Here is an 18,624-nt window from a genome sequence, read left to right as displayed (position 1 = left end):
TTTCACAGCTAATTAATTAAATTAACACGTTAAACTGACTTCCCTAATAATAACACATTTGTTTTAAATGAATAGTTCACCAAAAAATGAAAATTCTGTCTTCATTTACTCACCTGCATGTCCTCCATAGAACACCAAAGAAGATATTTTAAAGAATGTAGGTTTAAAAAAATAAATAAATAAATAACACTTTGAAACTCATCCACGTCTGGTTTCACATACTTGTGTTGAGTTACACACACACACACACACACACACATTGATCTATGCAAGCTACGAATACTTACAGGAATGCTAACATGGACATCTGATGGGCCTCAGTGCCAACAGCTCTTTTCAATTCAAGGTTTTCCTTTCAACACACACACACACACACACACACACACACACACACACACTTCTGCTTGGCGTACAGACAGACAAATGAGATACACCAACACACTGCACAATTCTCACATTGTCAAAACAGTTGTTTTCCAAACAAATACGTTCCTTCGGGTCAAAAAGTCATCATTTTAGAATGTAAAAACAGCTGAATGACAGCCGATCATAATTTCAACTGCGTCTTAGTTAAAGCAAATTCACGGATCAAGAAGGCCATCTACCTGAGAGTAATTAGAGACACGCAGAGCAACTTCGCTCATAATTGCGTGAACTGTATTCGCTGACAGTCGGCCCGTTATCTTCAGACGGGTCGGAGGGCAGTTGCTTCTGCCCATTAACGATGTTTATTCCAAGCATGCGTTTCTGTCAGATAGACCGAATGGGTTTAAGTCTAGTATTGACCTCCTTTACCCTGCAGCTGAGCTGTTAAAGTATTCCAAAGGGGGAAAAGTCATTTATACAATCCTGAGGAACGTTTTTTCTGCGCAGAATTAAAGTGCGCTATTGACCACGTCTGCGACTGTAGTAAAGACATAATCCGCAGTTTAACGTTATTGTTAAAAACGAAAGAAGGAAGCGGAAAATAATCTCCTTTCACGAAAGAGTGAAATGTTAATATCCCATCTAGGGCTGACATAATGACTCGTCTTTCTATAAAGCGGCCTAAAAGTTTTTAAAAATCAGGGATGAATTATGAACGATAAAATAAAAAAAAAAAGATCTTTTGATTTTCTTAAATAACGACAAGTGGGAGTTAAATTACTTTCCATAAAAGTGTCAAGGTTTTAAAACTCAAAGCTCGGTCCATAAAAGAGAAGAATGCCTTTAACGGCAGCCAGAACTTTCCCATTAGGTAGGAAATTAAAGAGGGAAAAAGAAATTGGGCAACAAAAAGAGAACAATAAAAGGAAAAGAGTGTGGCATTATGTAAAATTGGCCGCTAAATAGCCCCGGGCTGTTTTAATCCTTTTTTGTGCGAGAAGCTTTTTTGCTTCGTGAAGCTGAAGTGAGTCGATATTGTGCTCTAGCAGGGGCTCCTGATGCCCTCCTGTATTTGTGAATTGACCTGATCGAGGGATCTGCACATTTAAATAGAGCTGAAGGAGAAGCTAAAGCTCTATTTACACCTAGTATTAGCATGCGTCTCCAGCGACACCATCTCACGGTCAGCGGAGACGCATCACCATTTACACCTGCGATGTGTCTGAACCTCACTCGGAATGTGCCAAGAGTATTTTCATGACTTCTTAGCGGTCATTAAAATGATGTCACGAATCCTAAAGCTGCCATCCAACGAAAGTTGCAACCAACTACTGCCATAGTGTGACAGGTTTCAGACATTGACACTTGAATTTATCGGTCAGTTGTTGATTGGAAGGTGAAAAGTGAGTGTAATATCTGAATGTGACTGCAGCACGGCCATGCAAACACTGAAAAACGTGGTGTAAAACTTGCTAGTAAATTTCACACTTAATTAAAGAAACTAAAGCAAAGCTATCCAGCAATTCCAATCGATTTTCCAGACGTTCATGAAAAGAAAAATTGTTGTATGGATAAAATGATTAATGTCTCTCCAATATGACAGAAAACAGGAAGAACAATGTGTGTTTTGATGAAGAACACATTCAGTGATCAAGACTGTAGCTGTTACCATCCAAGGACAGACTGAGATATCATCTATAGAAATGTTCATGACTTCTACAATGTGTTCATTTCTAGACCAGACCCTAAATGTACTGTAGGTTGACAAATTTGGATATTACAAGATAGTTCACTTCCAGAACAAACATTTACAGATAATGTACTCACCCCCTTTGTCATCCAAGATGTTCATGTCTTTCTTTCTTCAAACGTAAAGAAATTATGTTTCTTGAGGAAAACATTTCAGGATCTTTCTCCATATAATGGACTGATATGGTGTCCCGAGCTTGATCTTCCAAAATGTAGTTTAAATGCAGCTTCAAAGGCTCTGAAGACGAGAAAGAAGTGTCTTATCTAGCGAAACGATTGGTTGTTTTCTCAAAAAATGTACAATTTATACACTTTTTAACCTCAAATGCTCATCTTGTCTAACTCTGCGTGAACTCTGTTTTTTCCGGTTCAATACAGTTCAGGTATGTCAAAAAAACTCCCATCTCGTTTCTTCCTCAACTTCAAAATCGTCCTACATCGCTACAGAAGTACCGACCCAGTTTTTACAAAGTGAACATGCAAAGAAGATCAAACACCCTTAACAAAAAAGGTAAAACAGTGAAGTAGGATGATCCTGAAGTTGAAGGAGAACACGTTTTTCGACATACGCTAACTGCACTGACCCGGAAAAAAAACGTTTCGCTAGATAAGACCCTTCTTCCGTGGCTGGGATCATTTAGAGCCATCTGAAGCTGCATTTAAACTACATTTTGGAAGTTCAAACTCACAGCCACCACTGAAGTCCACTATATGGAGAAAGATCCTGAAATGTTTTCCTCAAGAAAAGTAAGGGGGTGAGTACATTATCTGTAAATTTTTGTTCTGGAAGTGAACTTCTCCTTTAATTACATTTTGGTTGCAATATTTTGGATCCCAGTTACACATGTATGTAGAGCCATCTAGTTATGGCCAGTTAATCCTCCAACCCCAATAAAAAAAAAAAAAAAAAAAAAAAGACACCAATGGTATTTAACCAATCACAAGACATGAAATGTTGGCCATAAATGAAAAAGTGGCTCGTCTCTTTTTGTCTGTACTTCGTCACTGTGTCCATATGATCTGTTTGCGCTGACAAACACGTCATCGTCTGACATGAGCGTATCACAGATCACACCAGTCGTGAGTCTCTGCTGAGTCACTATACTGATCTTAACCCTGTACTGCAGTCAAACGAACCACACCGATTCCTGCCGCCTCAGGATGTCAGTAACCACACAGTGGCATTTGCATTTGAGCATTTGGTTATTCGGGTCATTCTTGTATATGTTTTTCTGTTGTGGGTCAGGTCAAATCAAATTCTGATTTACGAAGCTTGTTTGTTTCCACATTGTGTAGATTTTAGTTAACACTGGATTAAGCAGACGTTACATTCAAAGTGGCCTACAGTGCATTCAGATTATACATTTTAGCAGTAAACAACAGGAGTTACCTTTGCAAACCCAGAAACCTACTGTACCAGTTGAGCTGAAGGAACCTCGTACGCCCAGTTTCAATATTGTGTAAATGTAGCCACAGCGAACCAAATCATCACTGCATGCTAAAATGAACTCAAATAATAGATCATATGTCATACTGTATGTTTCTTTCCAGTAAATAAACTATTTTTGTATGCATTTAGCAGGTACAAGATGTGCACAGGCATACGGGTGGGTGATAAACCAGTAGAAATTTACCAGGGCAAATTTCAATCGCAGTTGTGTCAGTGTTGCCTGTGGCATTGAATCTCCAGCACCACAGAGATGTGTGAATATGAGTTTACAGTCTAAATAGAATCTTATTGGATAAAAGGATGGCTATTGAGTTATCATGTCCTCGGAAGTTGAAAGGCAAATAACAAACATACAGATCAGTATAGACCGATTTACAAACAAAACACTCAGGGGCTGGTTCTTTAATGAACAGAAGGATTTGTTTGAAATAGTATGACAAAGCAACAAATTAACAGCAGTAACACGTTTTCAGTACTTTCAGTGAATGAAGCAAGTGAAAGACTTGAAAAACTTTGAAATGAGGAACTTATAAAGGAAATGCTAGATAAAAAAAAACAGTGTCTATCCATCCATCCATCTATCCATCTATGATGATGTTTATGTCTTTTTAAATGATAAAGAAAAACATTAATTTTGTCATAAAATGATTTACAATATTACACTGCAGTCTCTATAAGACTCTGCTCTCTAGAAATGACTCAGCTCCCTCCTTCAGTGCAAGTCTATGAGATTTTGTGGACAGTTTTATTGTCTTCCAGGTGAAATTTTATCATCTGCTGGCCGTCCAATCACGGCACCTCTAGAGTCAGCAGCCTATTAATAAACGCTACAACAGAACATCAAAAGCTGAAATCAGATCGTGAAGCTTACAGTGCTGGCTTGTCCTAACACGCCGTTTTGTTGTTATTAATTTCATGGGTGCACACGTTTGAATCATTCAAATTAGTCCGCGCATTTTTCAATCTCATGCACGAGTCCCCTTCCCGTGAATGGGTTTCTGTTTAGCTCTGATTCTACAGTCTCCGGCATTAAATCTAGTTACCAAGGCCTTACCGTCACTGTGAAAAGGAGCAAATTAAAGTAATTCATACAAACTGAAAGGCACAGGGGAGGCAGTCGTTGCCTGGGATGCGTATTCCCACTGGGAGAAAATGAACATGCCATAACTAAGAAAAGTATCAGCCGTGGGGTGGTCAGAGTAGATCAGTGGGTGCTTTTTATTTGCAGATTTGTTTTGACATGCGTTCACAGCTCTACTAAACACCTCATTTAAAATGTCACAAAGACAAGTTGAATTTTAAAAAAATGTTCGATATTATTAGTGGTGCTTAGTATTGCTCATACTGTACTTACTTAGTGGTTGGGATTTGAACAATCCCATGACTAATTCAGGCTTTTAAAGTACTTAAGTCACTCAACACTGTTCGTGCATCATAACTATTAACTATACTAACTTAGATACCACAACACACCTTCAGGGGTCTAGTGGAGTCCATGTCTCAACAGGTTTTGGCAGCAAAAGTGGGACCAACACAATATTAGGATCATGCTCAATCTCATGTCTAATCGGTGTACATACTGGGTGCATGCGTAAAGGTGTGTGTGAGAGAGAGAAATGCAAGAAATTGCACCGTGATAATGGACCCAAGCTGTCACACCAGAGTTGTAAAAGCAGAAGCAAATCTGGTGTACAGTATGCTGCTTATTTAGGGTATGTTTACACAACAATGATGTACTAGAAAATACAGTAGTCAACATTTGAAGTGGATCAAACATAAAAAAAGAGACAAGAACGGGTATTCTTTTGGTTTTAGGACTACTTTGATGAAAGGTTTTGACCCACTTCAAATCTCCAGGGCTGAGCCCCGCACATAGGCTTTCCCTGGTAACTCATCAGAGGACTTTCCTCGTACATTTTCAACATTATAGGCTATACTTTTAAACACTTTTCTCATTCTTACGAATTCAAGCAATGATGCAACGCAGGTGTTTTTCTATGTATCTCTGAAAGGAGCTGAGTGTCTTCAGAAAACTTTCGACTGCATTTCAACTTTACATGATAAAGTAATGTTCATGAGCGCAGCGCCGCTTTGTTTACAGCCGTTATTGGGGAAACCACTGGGAAAATATTTCTGATGCTTCAAAAGTGCCCCCTACTGGCGGAGAATCAAACTGGATTTTCAGTAAGCCTGTCTGCTGTTTCCCACATCCACCTGTATAATATGATATAATATAATATAATAATAAAATATAATAATTTATACTTCTGATTCATCTCTTTTCTTAAAAAAAATGGTTTAAAGGCTGAAATGCAAGGTTTATCATTTTAGATGTATTTTTTGTTTTTGTGAAAACATGTATTTCAACTGTAATTGAATCATGTCTTTACAGTCATTTTACAGTTTAATATGTGACCATAGACATTGCTCTAATTTGTATTTTAAAATTAATTTGTGCAGGTCTTAAGATGTCTTAAATTTGATTTTAAAAATCCTGCAGACAGATGTAGCTTTGCACACTGCCAGCATCTAGAAAGATTTTGATCAGCATCTTGGTGTTCATAATAGAGGGCTCTCTCAACGTGTTATATTTTACACATGTGCACCCCTCAAAATCCTGAAATCACAGAGCCCCCCACATAAAAAAAATTCCAATTTAACCCCAGCCAACAAACCGAACATGTAATATACGTAATAACACTACTGTTTCCAAAAACTGGCACTGTGTTTTCAAATGCTTTCAGGTTCCCAAAATGCAATGTTGTGTAAACGAATGACCAAAAACAGAGAAAAAGTTTTCAGCTTTCAGTTGAAAATAGTGTTGTGTAAACGCATCCTTAGAAGCTGTGAGCAAAATGTGCAAATAAATAGTGTATAAAAAGCATGAATAAAACAATGTTATTAACAAAAAACAGTCCAAAACTAGAATTGTTGAGTACTAAAAACAACAGTTGAGGCGAGCCCTGAGAACCCAACGTACAACCCACCGTCATGAGTTTTACACAAGCACACAAATTAAATTCTTTAAAAATACATTTCATTTATTTAGTTTTAGGAAAACCGTAGAAGCGTTTGAAGAAAGAAAAGGGCCTTTTACTGCACCCCAAAGGGCCTACAGCCACATTTTGCCCTACTTTTATTTAAGGGTTCCCATCACGCTCAACAAAACAAGGACGGAAAAATGCAATGCAGCCAGTGTTTTTAGACTAAAACACAACATCACATGATCATGTTACCTTATGTTTGGAGTCTGTTGGGACTGATGTCACATGTGCTGCTCTCTGAAGAGCATGGCTCGAGTCTAAATGAGCAGCGCGTGCTACAACCACTGCCAACAACCACAAACATCTGCTGGGCTCATTTACTGCTCCTCACCTCTAACAAGCCATTTTTCTAGAGTGCACCACCAGTTCTCCTACTTGTTTATTTGTAATCAACTTGCTCGCAAGTCCAGCAAATAAAAAAACAGCGTGAGAGAGACGAAAAATCAATGAACCTGGCTGATTTCATTGTCAAAGTGATGCAATAAATACTCTTACCTTCAGTCGGTGAACTTTCCCTTAGCGCCCAGCTCGTGTAATTAATGAGAGAAGGGAGTCTGAAACACACACACACAGAGAGAGAAAGGGAAACATTAAACAACACGGTGTCATTACTAGTAAATCTGGACAACTAAAGAGACATTAGAACCCAAAATAACTAGCATGCTTCAAATTAACCGCTGCTAAGTGAGACAGCAGGGAAACTCGGAGAAGTGAAGTTGCTTCAAATGTTTTCCGGCTAAAAGTGAGTTTTGAAACAGCAACTATCAGTGTGTTCCAAACAGGATGAATCCGCCCCCGAAGTGCACTTCAGAGCGAGAACAATCATGGCCACCAATATTGAAGGGTCGTTCCAAACCGGAGCGCTCAAAAATGGCAACTGTAAAGGGCCCTTCTGAATTGAGCGTTTTTAAAGGTACTACTGATGGACACTTTGCTGCAATGATTCTCTGTGCAGATTTAAATGTGTGACAAATCAGGTGAAATTGTGCAACACGACCACAATTTACCTTAAACAAGGGAACGATTTGATCAAATGTGGCCACAAATTAAACTGTGGAAACAAATTCTTCATTTGCGGTCACGCTGTATTTATTGTTTTATTTAGCATGTCAAGTGATTATTCGGTGAGTCTTTCTGCAAGTTACACGTGCGGAAACTGACTGTTTTTATTTGAGAGTCATTGAATTATTTACTCAACAGATTCATTTAACTCTGATTCGTTCAGAAACAAAACACGACTTCAGTATCTATAAATGCCATATCACAAGTAATAACACAATATAACAGAGACTCTTTTGATTTACCAACAAGCTGACATTCTAATTTGATATGTGGCTGAATGAACAAATGAATGAAATCTCCAAATACACCCTAGCATTGCAGTGGAGAGTTTTGCATTAGCAAACAACTCATATTCTTTAAAAACATAGTCTTTTTGCATTAGGAGGACTGCAGAGCCGACAGAAACCTGCGTAGGCCTTCGAGTAAACCTACAGGCCTTGACGAACGCTGAAGCGTCACACATCACTTTTTATGCTTGGCAGCCAGTTTCTCATAGCGTTGCCTGTCTGATTATTATGGTAAATTAGAGCTTTGTTTTCCACGCACAATAATTACACCCATTGTCCATTCGAGCGTCCTCTTGAATTACACATCCCAGACCCTTAACACTGGTTATTTTTAAACGTTATCATTTTTGAATGCAGGCAGAACACCACTTCTTAAACAATTAAAATTAAATCCATCTCCAGCGCTGTGTAAATCAAATATTTACGAGTTGACTACCTTAATGTTTTCTTAGCTCTCAGCAACATGAGAGCCATCCAAACGCAACATGACAGGGCTGAGAAACGCTGTCCTTGTGCAGAGAAAAGGAAAAGAGAGAGAGCCAACTGTAAAATGTGTTTTGTGCCTTCTAATGAGTCATTTATTATTACACAGGCAACATGGAGAACACTATAAAGCAAATAACAAAGTAAAACATTGGCAGCTGCAGCAACAGCAACAGTTTACTGAATTTCTGAAGGACAAAGTGATTATGATTAAGTGTGCGTGATATTTAACCCTTTACTGCACCGTTTTGTGTTGTATAGAAAAAATGATTCCTTCTTTTTCATCAAGTATTATTTTCTGACATCCTGACCCACCCAAACGGGTTATGAATCACAGAGAAAAATCAATGAAAGTCTGGAAAAACCCATTCGTTATTCATTAATTATTTAAAGCTATGCTGTCTTTAAAATGAACGCTTTGTTAAACAGGCACCATTTGCTTTTTCAACCTGATCATTTCAATATTGAAGTTCATCATGCGCATCTTTAGAAGTTTCTAAAACATCCAAATCAAGTGATATATAAAGGAAAGCCAGTGCAGAAACACTGGACTGTATGTAATTCAAAAATATCACCGCAGCCTGTTTTTATTTCTGCTGTATTGTGTAGTTCAACCCTGCACTGTACTCTAAAATGCTGTTTGCATCATAGTTTGCCTTGCACATCTTCCTACATGTATTTCCCAGTTGCTTTGGGGGTTAAAAAGCTTTCTGTTGCCAAAGAGCAAGGTGAAATATAAACAAACAAACAAAAAAATCAGCACCAGGGCCCTGAAAACTCAGTTTGCCAGTGAGCCACTAAAAACATCCAAATTTTTGCTTTTGAATGGATGTTAGTTAGGCATGCAGAATATATTAAAACAAGATTTTTTTATTGGTTGACCTGGATAGACCTGTATATGAAGACTTCAGATGCAAAAACCTCTAAATCCGAGATGAGCATTTTTATCATGCTCCTATGTTTAGGTTCAGTAATTTCACTTAAATGGAAAAGAAAAGGTTATTAGTCAGTTACTGAATGCATTATTTTCAAAAATCTCCAATTATATTTTCACAGGAGCTCATCTGAAGAAAAAAAAATAATAAATCTCAGGTCTTTGCATGTACCTATAAGAATATAGAATGAAAGGCAGAACAAAAACAGAGAGACAGACAGACTTCTATTACAACATTTTTGACATTGTTCATTTCAAGCAAGAGTTACAGTGCTGCTTTAATAACACTGTTAAATGTAATATTTAGCAAACCTCAAAACATACATTATTACTTAAAACAATGACTTCAGTTTTTAGTATTCATATGCACTAGCATGTAATTTCATCATTTCCATCTATAATATCAATGGAAAAGCAAGCTTTTCAGATGTTGTAGTTCTACCAGCAGTGACTAACCTCCCATGCTAACCAGCTAAACCGTCATCCCCAGGGTGCGACATGTCAACATTTGGCTCAAGCGGTGCTACATCGGTTTGCCTGAATGGAGATGATGCCCTTGTGATGCCCAATTCTGCACAAACTGCTCACGTAACAGTGCATGGCCAAAAACATCTCGAAACAAATTCCTCGCATACTTCATCATGCAAGTAAATATAAATAAAGGCCTCTTACAGTAGCAATGCATAATACATCACTGCATGAAAACCTGAGAGTATCTAGGCTGTACGTTCGTGTGACCCTGATGATGTGACTAAGGCTTGATGAAACATAAGCCTGAGTGTCCTCGGACACATTCGAGTCAAGGCAAAAATCCATTTATCAAGACAATGTTGGAAAAACCCAGCGGGCTGCGGAGATGTGAGCTGGCAACAGAGCTGACTGACTGGCAGGGGCCGGCTATTACCAAGCCTGTTCCAACACCCGCGGGAAGACAAGGACCTTTTTTCGGCCTCCTTTTTTTTTCCCTCCGTGGCAGGATCTCCCGAAGGTGACAGCCGAGCGAACGCGAGACGACCGAAAGTGTCGGTAATTAAAAGCGTTGATTAAACTGACGGAAAGAGGACGCGCAGAGAGGAAAACAAGGTTCAGGAGCCGCAAATCACAATATATAACTCACACGGGATGGAATCTATGTCACGTTAGTGGAGATGAAGTCGAATTTCACAGCACGTCTAAAAAACTACTTTCATATACTAGAACAGTTCCAAGGAACGGTTCACACAAAATCAACATTGTGTTATCATTTACTCATCCTCACGCCATTCCAAACCCACTCTTCAAAAAAAATGGTTCTTTATTGGCATCAATGGTTCTAGTGCATCCATGGAACCTTTCAAATCCACAAAAGGTTCTTTATATTTTTAAAATGTTTTTCAAAATGGTTCTTTCAGGAACTGTTCACTAAAAGGTTCTTTGGGGAACCAAAAATGGAAACTTTATTTCTAAGAATGCATATGATCTTCCTTCTATGGAGAGGAGATGGTGTTTGCGCCGTTCTTTCCAAATAATAAAACTGAATGGTGAACAAAAACAGATGGTCATCCGAAAAATAACTCACAAGATGCATTTAAATAATGACAGGAACTGGTCTCACTTTTACTGTATGGAAAAGATCAGGCTGGACATTCTTCAAAATATCTTATGTGTTCCACAAAAAAAAATCATCAACATTTTTAGGTAAACTATTCCTTTAATAATTTTAAAAGAACCTGAACACTCCAAGGTGCTCAGATTTCACTAGCAGCTCTTTTAGAAGGTTACTTCTTAAAAATAACACATGTTGTTTTGTAAGTATTACTAACACCTCCCTTTAGTAGAGCACTATTGATTCTGCTGTGGGTATTTGTAATCTCGCAGTCCAAGCCTACAGGCTATTAAACTTCAAAAAAATAAAAAACATATCATGTAACCTCTGCTCCTGAGCTGGAGGAACTAAACTCAAAACAACCCAGCGCTGATTTCTTCCCTTTGCTGACAAGGTTTTAATTTAGCCCTGATTTAGCTTGAGGACACTGAACCGCAACCATCAAAAAGTTTCCTAAAACCAAGAGCTTTAAAATGTACATACATTAAACACAAAGTCAAAACACGCCGAACTGGGGAAGGAGGGGAAAAATGGCATCAATATGTGATTTGACACTACAGGGGAAGAATCCTTCCTTGGTTATCAGGAATATTTCAGAGCTGAAGTTCAAGTAAGTCTTTAGTGAAATGTTAATCAGTTACGATCAGTTAATCAGAAATGCGCTCCAATTTATAATTCAGTTACACTGGAAATCTCAGAGGTAAGGTATTGCACCGGGATAAACTATAAAATACACGTGAAACGTATAGAAACCAAGAGCTGTGCTTCTGTTGGTAGCTCGTGAAAACAAAAGCACTTCCATACAACACACTATGGAAAGAATGCTGTATTTTTGAGTTTCAAAAGCTTGTTTTTGGCACAGAGTAGAGGATTAACTTACAAAAATGAATTTAAAAACTAGAGTTACATTACATTGCTAAATATGAACAAAACATATAGAAAGAGCCTACTGAAGAAAGCACTCTGAACTCACAGATCACGGGCTGGTTAAATCAACGGTCGCAATTTGTTCAGATTTGACACCAATTCAAGATACATTAACTAATGTAAGCTTTCAGATGTGTCGCTTATATGAACAGAGTAAAAGAGAGCGAGATCAAACTGAACACGGAGAAGGCGATGACCTCATAAACGTCTCGGAAGCGTCTGAAAGAGCTTGAGCTGAGGCTAACCGAAGAAGAAAGGACTAGAACAAAAACATTCCACCAAGATGACGACCGACCTTGATCAAACTTCAGCGAAAATAAGATATGTTATGTTCCATTCAGAGGACTCTGCGGATGACAGAAGCGGTTTCGTGAATAACTGTGGGCTTGAGGGAAGTGTGGAGGTTTTGGCTACCACACAATCTGCCTCCGCATGGGTAATTTGAGAGGATACGGTATCTGACAGATAAAGAACGTTTCAGTTCAAGGATTTTGAACATTTACGCATAGAAAACTATAGCCGTTCTTAAGATATAAGCTACACGCTGAAATCTCTTCAAACGAAATCACTTTGACACAGCACTGACGTGAACTATTCGGTTATCTCTTCCTCACGCCTCTGTCTAGAAATGGGGTTTATTCTTAATTGTATTCAAATCAGAAAGTCTAAATTCTCAACGTCGAACACCAGCAATTCCACTTAAAGACAGGACATGGAAACTCAACAGATACTGGAGTGCATGGCAGGCTTCTACATCATTTAAATGTATCGGTTTCATCTTTATCATCTGCAAAACAAATGCTAGCATTGCCTTTATATGTCATCTTTCGAGGACAGGTCAATAAAACACCTTGTAAGATAAAGAAAAACAAACATTAAGAATCCATTTCAAAGCACACTTGCCAAGTCCTTAAAAACATTCTCTAAATCACTGTTTTGGTTCGTGAAGTTTCATAAGTTTCTTAAAATCATTTTCAACAAATTTTCTAAGTATCATGTGTTATAACCTAGAGATAGATAGATAGATAGATAGATTCAAACGGGTAGTAATATTGGCCAATAAACACTTCAAGCTCTTTTTCTTGAGGAATGGTTTTGCTGTCAAGAGGAAACAACAAAACAGTCACTCTGCAACAACCTCAGAATGACATATGTGGATAAATATTTAATTTCCAAATAATTATTAAATATTAATCACATTACATCTAGGCACCTGTGGTTGAACCCGTCTACACGGTTTCCCATGATGCCATTAAATCTGGATGATTTTAAAACTTAGTTTACAAGATTAGTCTGATTAGAGGTTTCAGTCTCTGGCCTCAGTCGGCTCCGCAGATCTTTAGTCAAGGCAATGCACAGAAAGTCTGTTCAGGTACACTGAATCATTGCTCCATAGAAATTCTTATAATGCATCATTTTAAAAAAAACAGTGTTTTAAGATGATCATGATGTAACTGTAAATGTACGTTTATATAAAGTTCTAACCCATTATACAAAGATGTTGTTGATAAAATAGTTGCTTTATTATGCCATCAGGTAACTGTGACTTTAGAACCTCAGTCCCAGTTCTAGTGATCGTTGCCGGTGGCCACATTTGGGTTCATGTTATATAAAATCACATTTAGGCCAGAGGAGAACTGGTCCCTCATTTCAGCCTGCTTTCTCCCAAGGTTTGTCCTCCATTTCTATCACTTGATGGAGGTTCCTTGCCACTGACTTAACTTTCAGCAATTTATCAATATGACTGCATGGACTGACACCATCAGATGAGAATAAAACTTGAACTGAATTAATCTGGATGATGATCTTGTGTAGAGCTGCTCTACAGCTGAATCACATCTCACAGCACCGACACTGCTGTTGAACTGAACAATGACATTGCTGCATTTTGTTTTTTGCACACGAAAAAAAAGTTTTTTGATGGCTTCGTGAAATTACAGTTGAAGTCACACTATTTTAACGATGCTCTTACTAAGTTTCTGGGTCTGGGATCATTTTAGTTGCATTGCTGTCTATGGGTCAGAAAGCTCTCAGATTTCATCTAAAATATCTCAATTTGTGTTCGAAGATAAACGAAGGTCTCACGGGTTTGGAACGACATGAGGGTGAGTAATTAATGACAGAATTTTCATTTTCAGGTGAACTAACCCTTTAAAGTGAAATTTACAGAGAAAACCAACTCCCACATTGATGTGCACAGAATACATAACACCCTGCATACAGTAATACACTAGGTTCATGCACTCTGGAGCAGTCTTGCTCTGTAAATGTGAAAAATAAACAGAAACTTGTGATTTGTTTACCCAATTAAAAAATAATAAAAAATCCATTATGTATAATTTTTTTCCCAAAGAGAATGCTCTGAAACCTTTTCTTCATTTCTAAACCCTATTAACATCCTTTACTGTGGGGTTCGTAAAGAAAGGAGATGCAAGAACTGACAGTAAGCATTTTAAAATGACTATCAGTTTTTAAAATTCAGAAAATGATAGAACAGTTTCCATTTACACAACCTCTTATATAACATGTATGTGGTCATTTACATTTTGCATATGTGAAAGTGATCAGATCTGGAATGAAGGTGTAAATGCAATCAAGCTTAAATACTCAAACATATGTGAAAGGCATAGTTCACCCGAAAATGAACATTCTGTCATTTACGCAGCCTCAAGTTGTTCCAAACCTGTATTTTGAAAGATGTTAACCAATCCCCAGTGGCTTTCATAGTTTGGAAAGAAACTGTAAAGGCAAGTGGGACCAGAAGCGGTTTGGTTACTCACATTCTGCACAATAACTTCTTTTGTGTTCAGCAGAAGAAAGAAATTCATACAGGTTTGGAACAACTTGAGGCTGAGTAAATCATGACCTTTAAATGCTAGATCTAAATTAGCACATAGTTAATATTAAACAGATGATGATGATGATGATGAAATACCCATAGACTGAAACCAAACATCTAATAGGGTTCTATGGTCTAAATGTCTTCTGATTGATCCATTTATCCACATATGCACCAAGAGATTTCACACTGATTTCTAAACCCTAGGCCTGTGTTTCTAAATCACACTGTAGGTCAAAGGAATAAAGGTGTCTCTCGTAAGAGCACGACACAAACTAATCTAAAGTTTAAAACAGCTCCACTTATTAGCGGCCGACGGGAGCGAGCGCGTGGGGGGCGGACGGGGGAAACGCAGGTCCCGTAATGGAGAGAGCAGTCCCGTCCCATCAGCATCAACACAACACAATCCCTGCCCACGTTCCCTCCGGACGAGTTATTCAATCGCTCAGGCGGAAAGCTAAGAGCAGCGCTATTTACTCAACCCTACGGCCTAATTTGGTCAGATCATATTTGCATTACATTTCAATTAATATATTATCAATATAATTAGTATGTTTTTCCATTATAAAAGAAGTAATGAATTCACGTTAAGGAATGCAATTACGAAAGCGCTGCATTTATTGCCTGCGGCCATGCAGTCTTGATGTGATAAAGTAAAGTGGCATTTACTGGGGCTGATACTTCCTGTCATTGCTCACTGTGGCATGACACTGGCACCAGCCGCAAGAAATAATGCACAAAGACCACAATGCAGTCTGCTGCCGGTCCGTACATGGACGTAAACCAGACAGACGAATGGGAAGATTAGGTACAAAAGAGCATTAAATAGCCATTTAAAATCTAAATACTGATCGGACAGGCAGCGCTTCATCTTTCTGTAACGTAGTCGATAAACACTTGTCTACTTTGCTGCCTCAGGGACTGGAAAGTTTAGCATCGTCAATACAAATATAAATTCCCAAGTCTCGCAGACATTTCACAGGAGGAGAATGCAGTGTTATATTTGAAGTTCAGCAGAAGCCGGAGGAACACAGAGCCAAAGCACCGGGAAGCATTATGTGCAGAACGGCTTCAGCGGAGGAAAATACACCTTTAGAGGTGACCAGTCCTGACCTCAACCTAAATGAGATATTTTGGCATGACTTCAAGAAGGCAGTTCACACCAGACATCCCCAGAATATTGCAGAAATTGTGGTGCAGAATCCCTCCCGTCTGATGTTCAGGTCTGAATTACGGGAAATCTTTGGAGGAAGTTATTGCTGCCAAAGGAGGGTCAACCGGTAATGAAATCCAAGAGTTCACATACTTTTTCCTTCCTGCACGGCGACTGTTTCACACTGTGAGTGTCAAGAAGAAGAAGAAGAAGAAAGAAAGAACATCTGTATTTGGGTGTGAACTGCTTAAAGATTTCAGGTCGTAAAATGTCACGTTGCGTGACTTCCCAAAAACATTGCCAAACTCCCTCATCCGACCCATCCGTTTCAGGTTTTGGAGTCTCTACTGAGCTGATGTGTTTGATTAGAAAATGATTGAAAATGTGCATTGTTGAAGTGCCTCTGGGAACAATCATGGGAAACAGGGTCAAAGGGACAGTTCACCCAAAAATAAAAATCCATTATTTAGACCAGGGGTGGCGAACTCCGGTCCTGAAGAGCCGCAGCCCTGCAGAGATCAGCTCCAACCCTAATTAAAACTCACCTGCCTGTTGTTTTCTAGTAACCCTTCAGACCTTGATTAGCTTGTTCAGGTGTGTTTGATTAGGGTTGGAGCAAAACTATGCAGGGCTGCGGCTCTTCAGGACCGACGTTCACCACCTCTGATTTAGACACTCACAAGCTGTTCCAAATCCTTCATCTGCTGAACACAAAAGAGTGAACAGTGTTGGTAAACAAACTGTTGACAGCAGCCCTCGACTTCTGTAGTAAGAAACAAATAGTTGAGGTCAAAAGTTTACAAACACCTTGCAGAATCTGCAAAATAAGAGAGATCATACAAAATGTATGTTATTGTTTATTAAAAGATGTTTACATATAGTCCACAAGAGAAAATAATAGTTGAATTTATAAAAAAGACCCCAATCAAAAGTTTACATACACTTGATTCTTAATACTGTGTTGTTCCTGAATGATCCACCGCTGTGTTTTTTGTTTAGTAATAGTTGTTCATGAGTCCCTTGTTTGTCCTGAACAGTTAAACTGCTGCTGTTCTTCAGAAAAATCCTTCAGCTCCCACAAATTATTTGGTTTTCCAGCATTTTTGTGTATTTAAACCCTTTCCAAGAATGACTGTATGATTTTGAGATCCATCTTTTCACACTGAGGACAACTGAGGGACTCATATGCAACTGTTACAGAAGGTTCAAACACTCACTGATGATCCAGAAGGAAAAAAACAATCCATTAAGAGCCGGGGGTGAAAACTTTTGAACAGAATGATGATGTGTGCATTTTTCTTATTTTGCCAAAATATCATATTTGTTTCATTTAGTACTGCCCTTCAGAAGCTACAAAAGATACTTATGTGTATCCTAGAAGACAAAATAAGTGAAATTTACCCTGATCTTCAAATTCAAAAAGTTTTCACCCCCCGGCTGAAATGAAATTTTTTTTTTTTTTTTTTTTTTTTTTTTTTTTTTTCCTTCTGGAGCATCAGTGAGTGTTTGAACCTTCTGTAATAGTTGCATATGAGTCTCTCAGTTGTCCTCAGTGTGAAAAGATGCATCTCAAGATCATACAGTCATTGTTGGAAAGGGTTCAAATACACAAAAATGCTGAAAAACCAAAGAATTTGTGGGAGCTGAAGGTTTTTTTAGTTTAACTGTCCAGGACAAACAAGGGACTCATGAACAACTGTCACTAAACAAAAAACACAGCTGTGGATCATTCAGGAAACAACACAGTATTAAACATCAAGTGTATCTAAACTTTTGAACAGAGTCGTTTTTATAAATTCAACTATTACTTTCTTTTTGTGGACTATATGTAAATGTCTTTTATTTGAAATATCTTATTCAGGTCAGCACTAAATAAAAATAACATGCATTTTGTATGATCTCTCATATTTTGGTAAAATAATGAACATTTTGCAGATGTAAACTTTTGACCTCAACTGCTCGGAAAAACACGAGGGGGAGTAAATGATGACCATTTTTATTTTTCTAATCACTAAAATATATTTTAGCGATTAGAAAATGATAACAATGGAATAAAGAACATGTTTACTTGAATACTTGAGTCATTAAAATGAAACCTCTTGAAAATGGAATTAAAGTTTATCAAAACCATGTGAACCAACCTGAATTCAAAGAGCAAATTTCCTTCCGTTATCATGGACACAGTTATTTCCTATTGAGAAATTTTACATGGGTTTACATACTTTCCCTGGAACTGCAACAAAGTGAAGGAATGCTTTTCTTATTTGTCATTTACAAGGCCTCCTATTACCACAGAACTCCATTAAGATTTTAACTCTCATCTTTGTTCCTCTGCCAAGGTCAAATCCGCAATCATTTCAAACGACTAAAATAGTTCTGCCGTGTAGAGGACGACGACACACCGGTGAATAAGTGCGGCACAAAACTGCCCTTCCCCCAGAGTCATATAACATGTCTGAGAATGAAATATTCTGATGAAACCCAAAGATCAGGAGCAACTCGAGGGACGACACAAAAATGATGCAATGAACAGCTACAGCGAAAGAGGTCAGCAAGTCACAGCGCTGGAAACATAAGCTGGTTGTTTCACATTTGGAGATGTAATGATATTTCAGTCGTTGTATAAAAATACACTGGAGTTGTGTGCGCTTTAACGGATTGGCTGTTTTCTTCGTGTCCGCTGGCCAAACAGCAAGCAAAGATCGTGGACTTCCATCATCTTCCAGTGGTCCAGCAGTCCCTCAA

At 38.3% G+C, this 18,624-nt stretch overlaps 1 protein-coding gene across 1 annotated transcript in view; it reads right to left on the bottom strand.

Annotated features, from left to right (window-relative positions):
* fhit (fragile histidine triad diadenosine triphosphatase) overlaps window positions 1-18,624 on the bottom strand; it is a 266,649-nt gene that overhangs the window by 241,569 nt on the left and 6,456 nt on the right. The window contains exon 2 of the mRNA XM_051123419.1: window positions 7,105-7,163. The gene's annotated coding sequence lies outside the window, so the exon portion shown is untranslated. The remainder of the gene's footprint in view (window positions 1-7,104; window positions 7,164-18,624) is intronic.

This window comes from Labeo rohita, chromosome 11 (genome assembly GCF_022985175.1).
Source record: "Labeo rohita strain BAU-BD-2019 chromosome 11, IGBB_LRoh.1.0, whole genome shotgun sequence".
In the NCBI taxonomy this organism is placed as follows: domain Eukaryota; kingdom Metazoa; phylum Chordata; class Actinopteri; order Cypriniformes; family Cyprinidae; genus Labeo; species Labeo rohita.
This window is presented reverse-complemented; position numbering and strand designations above follow the sequence as displayed.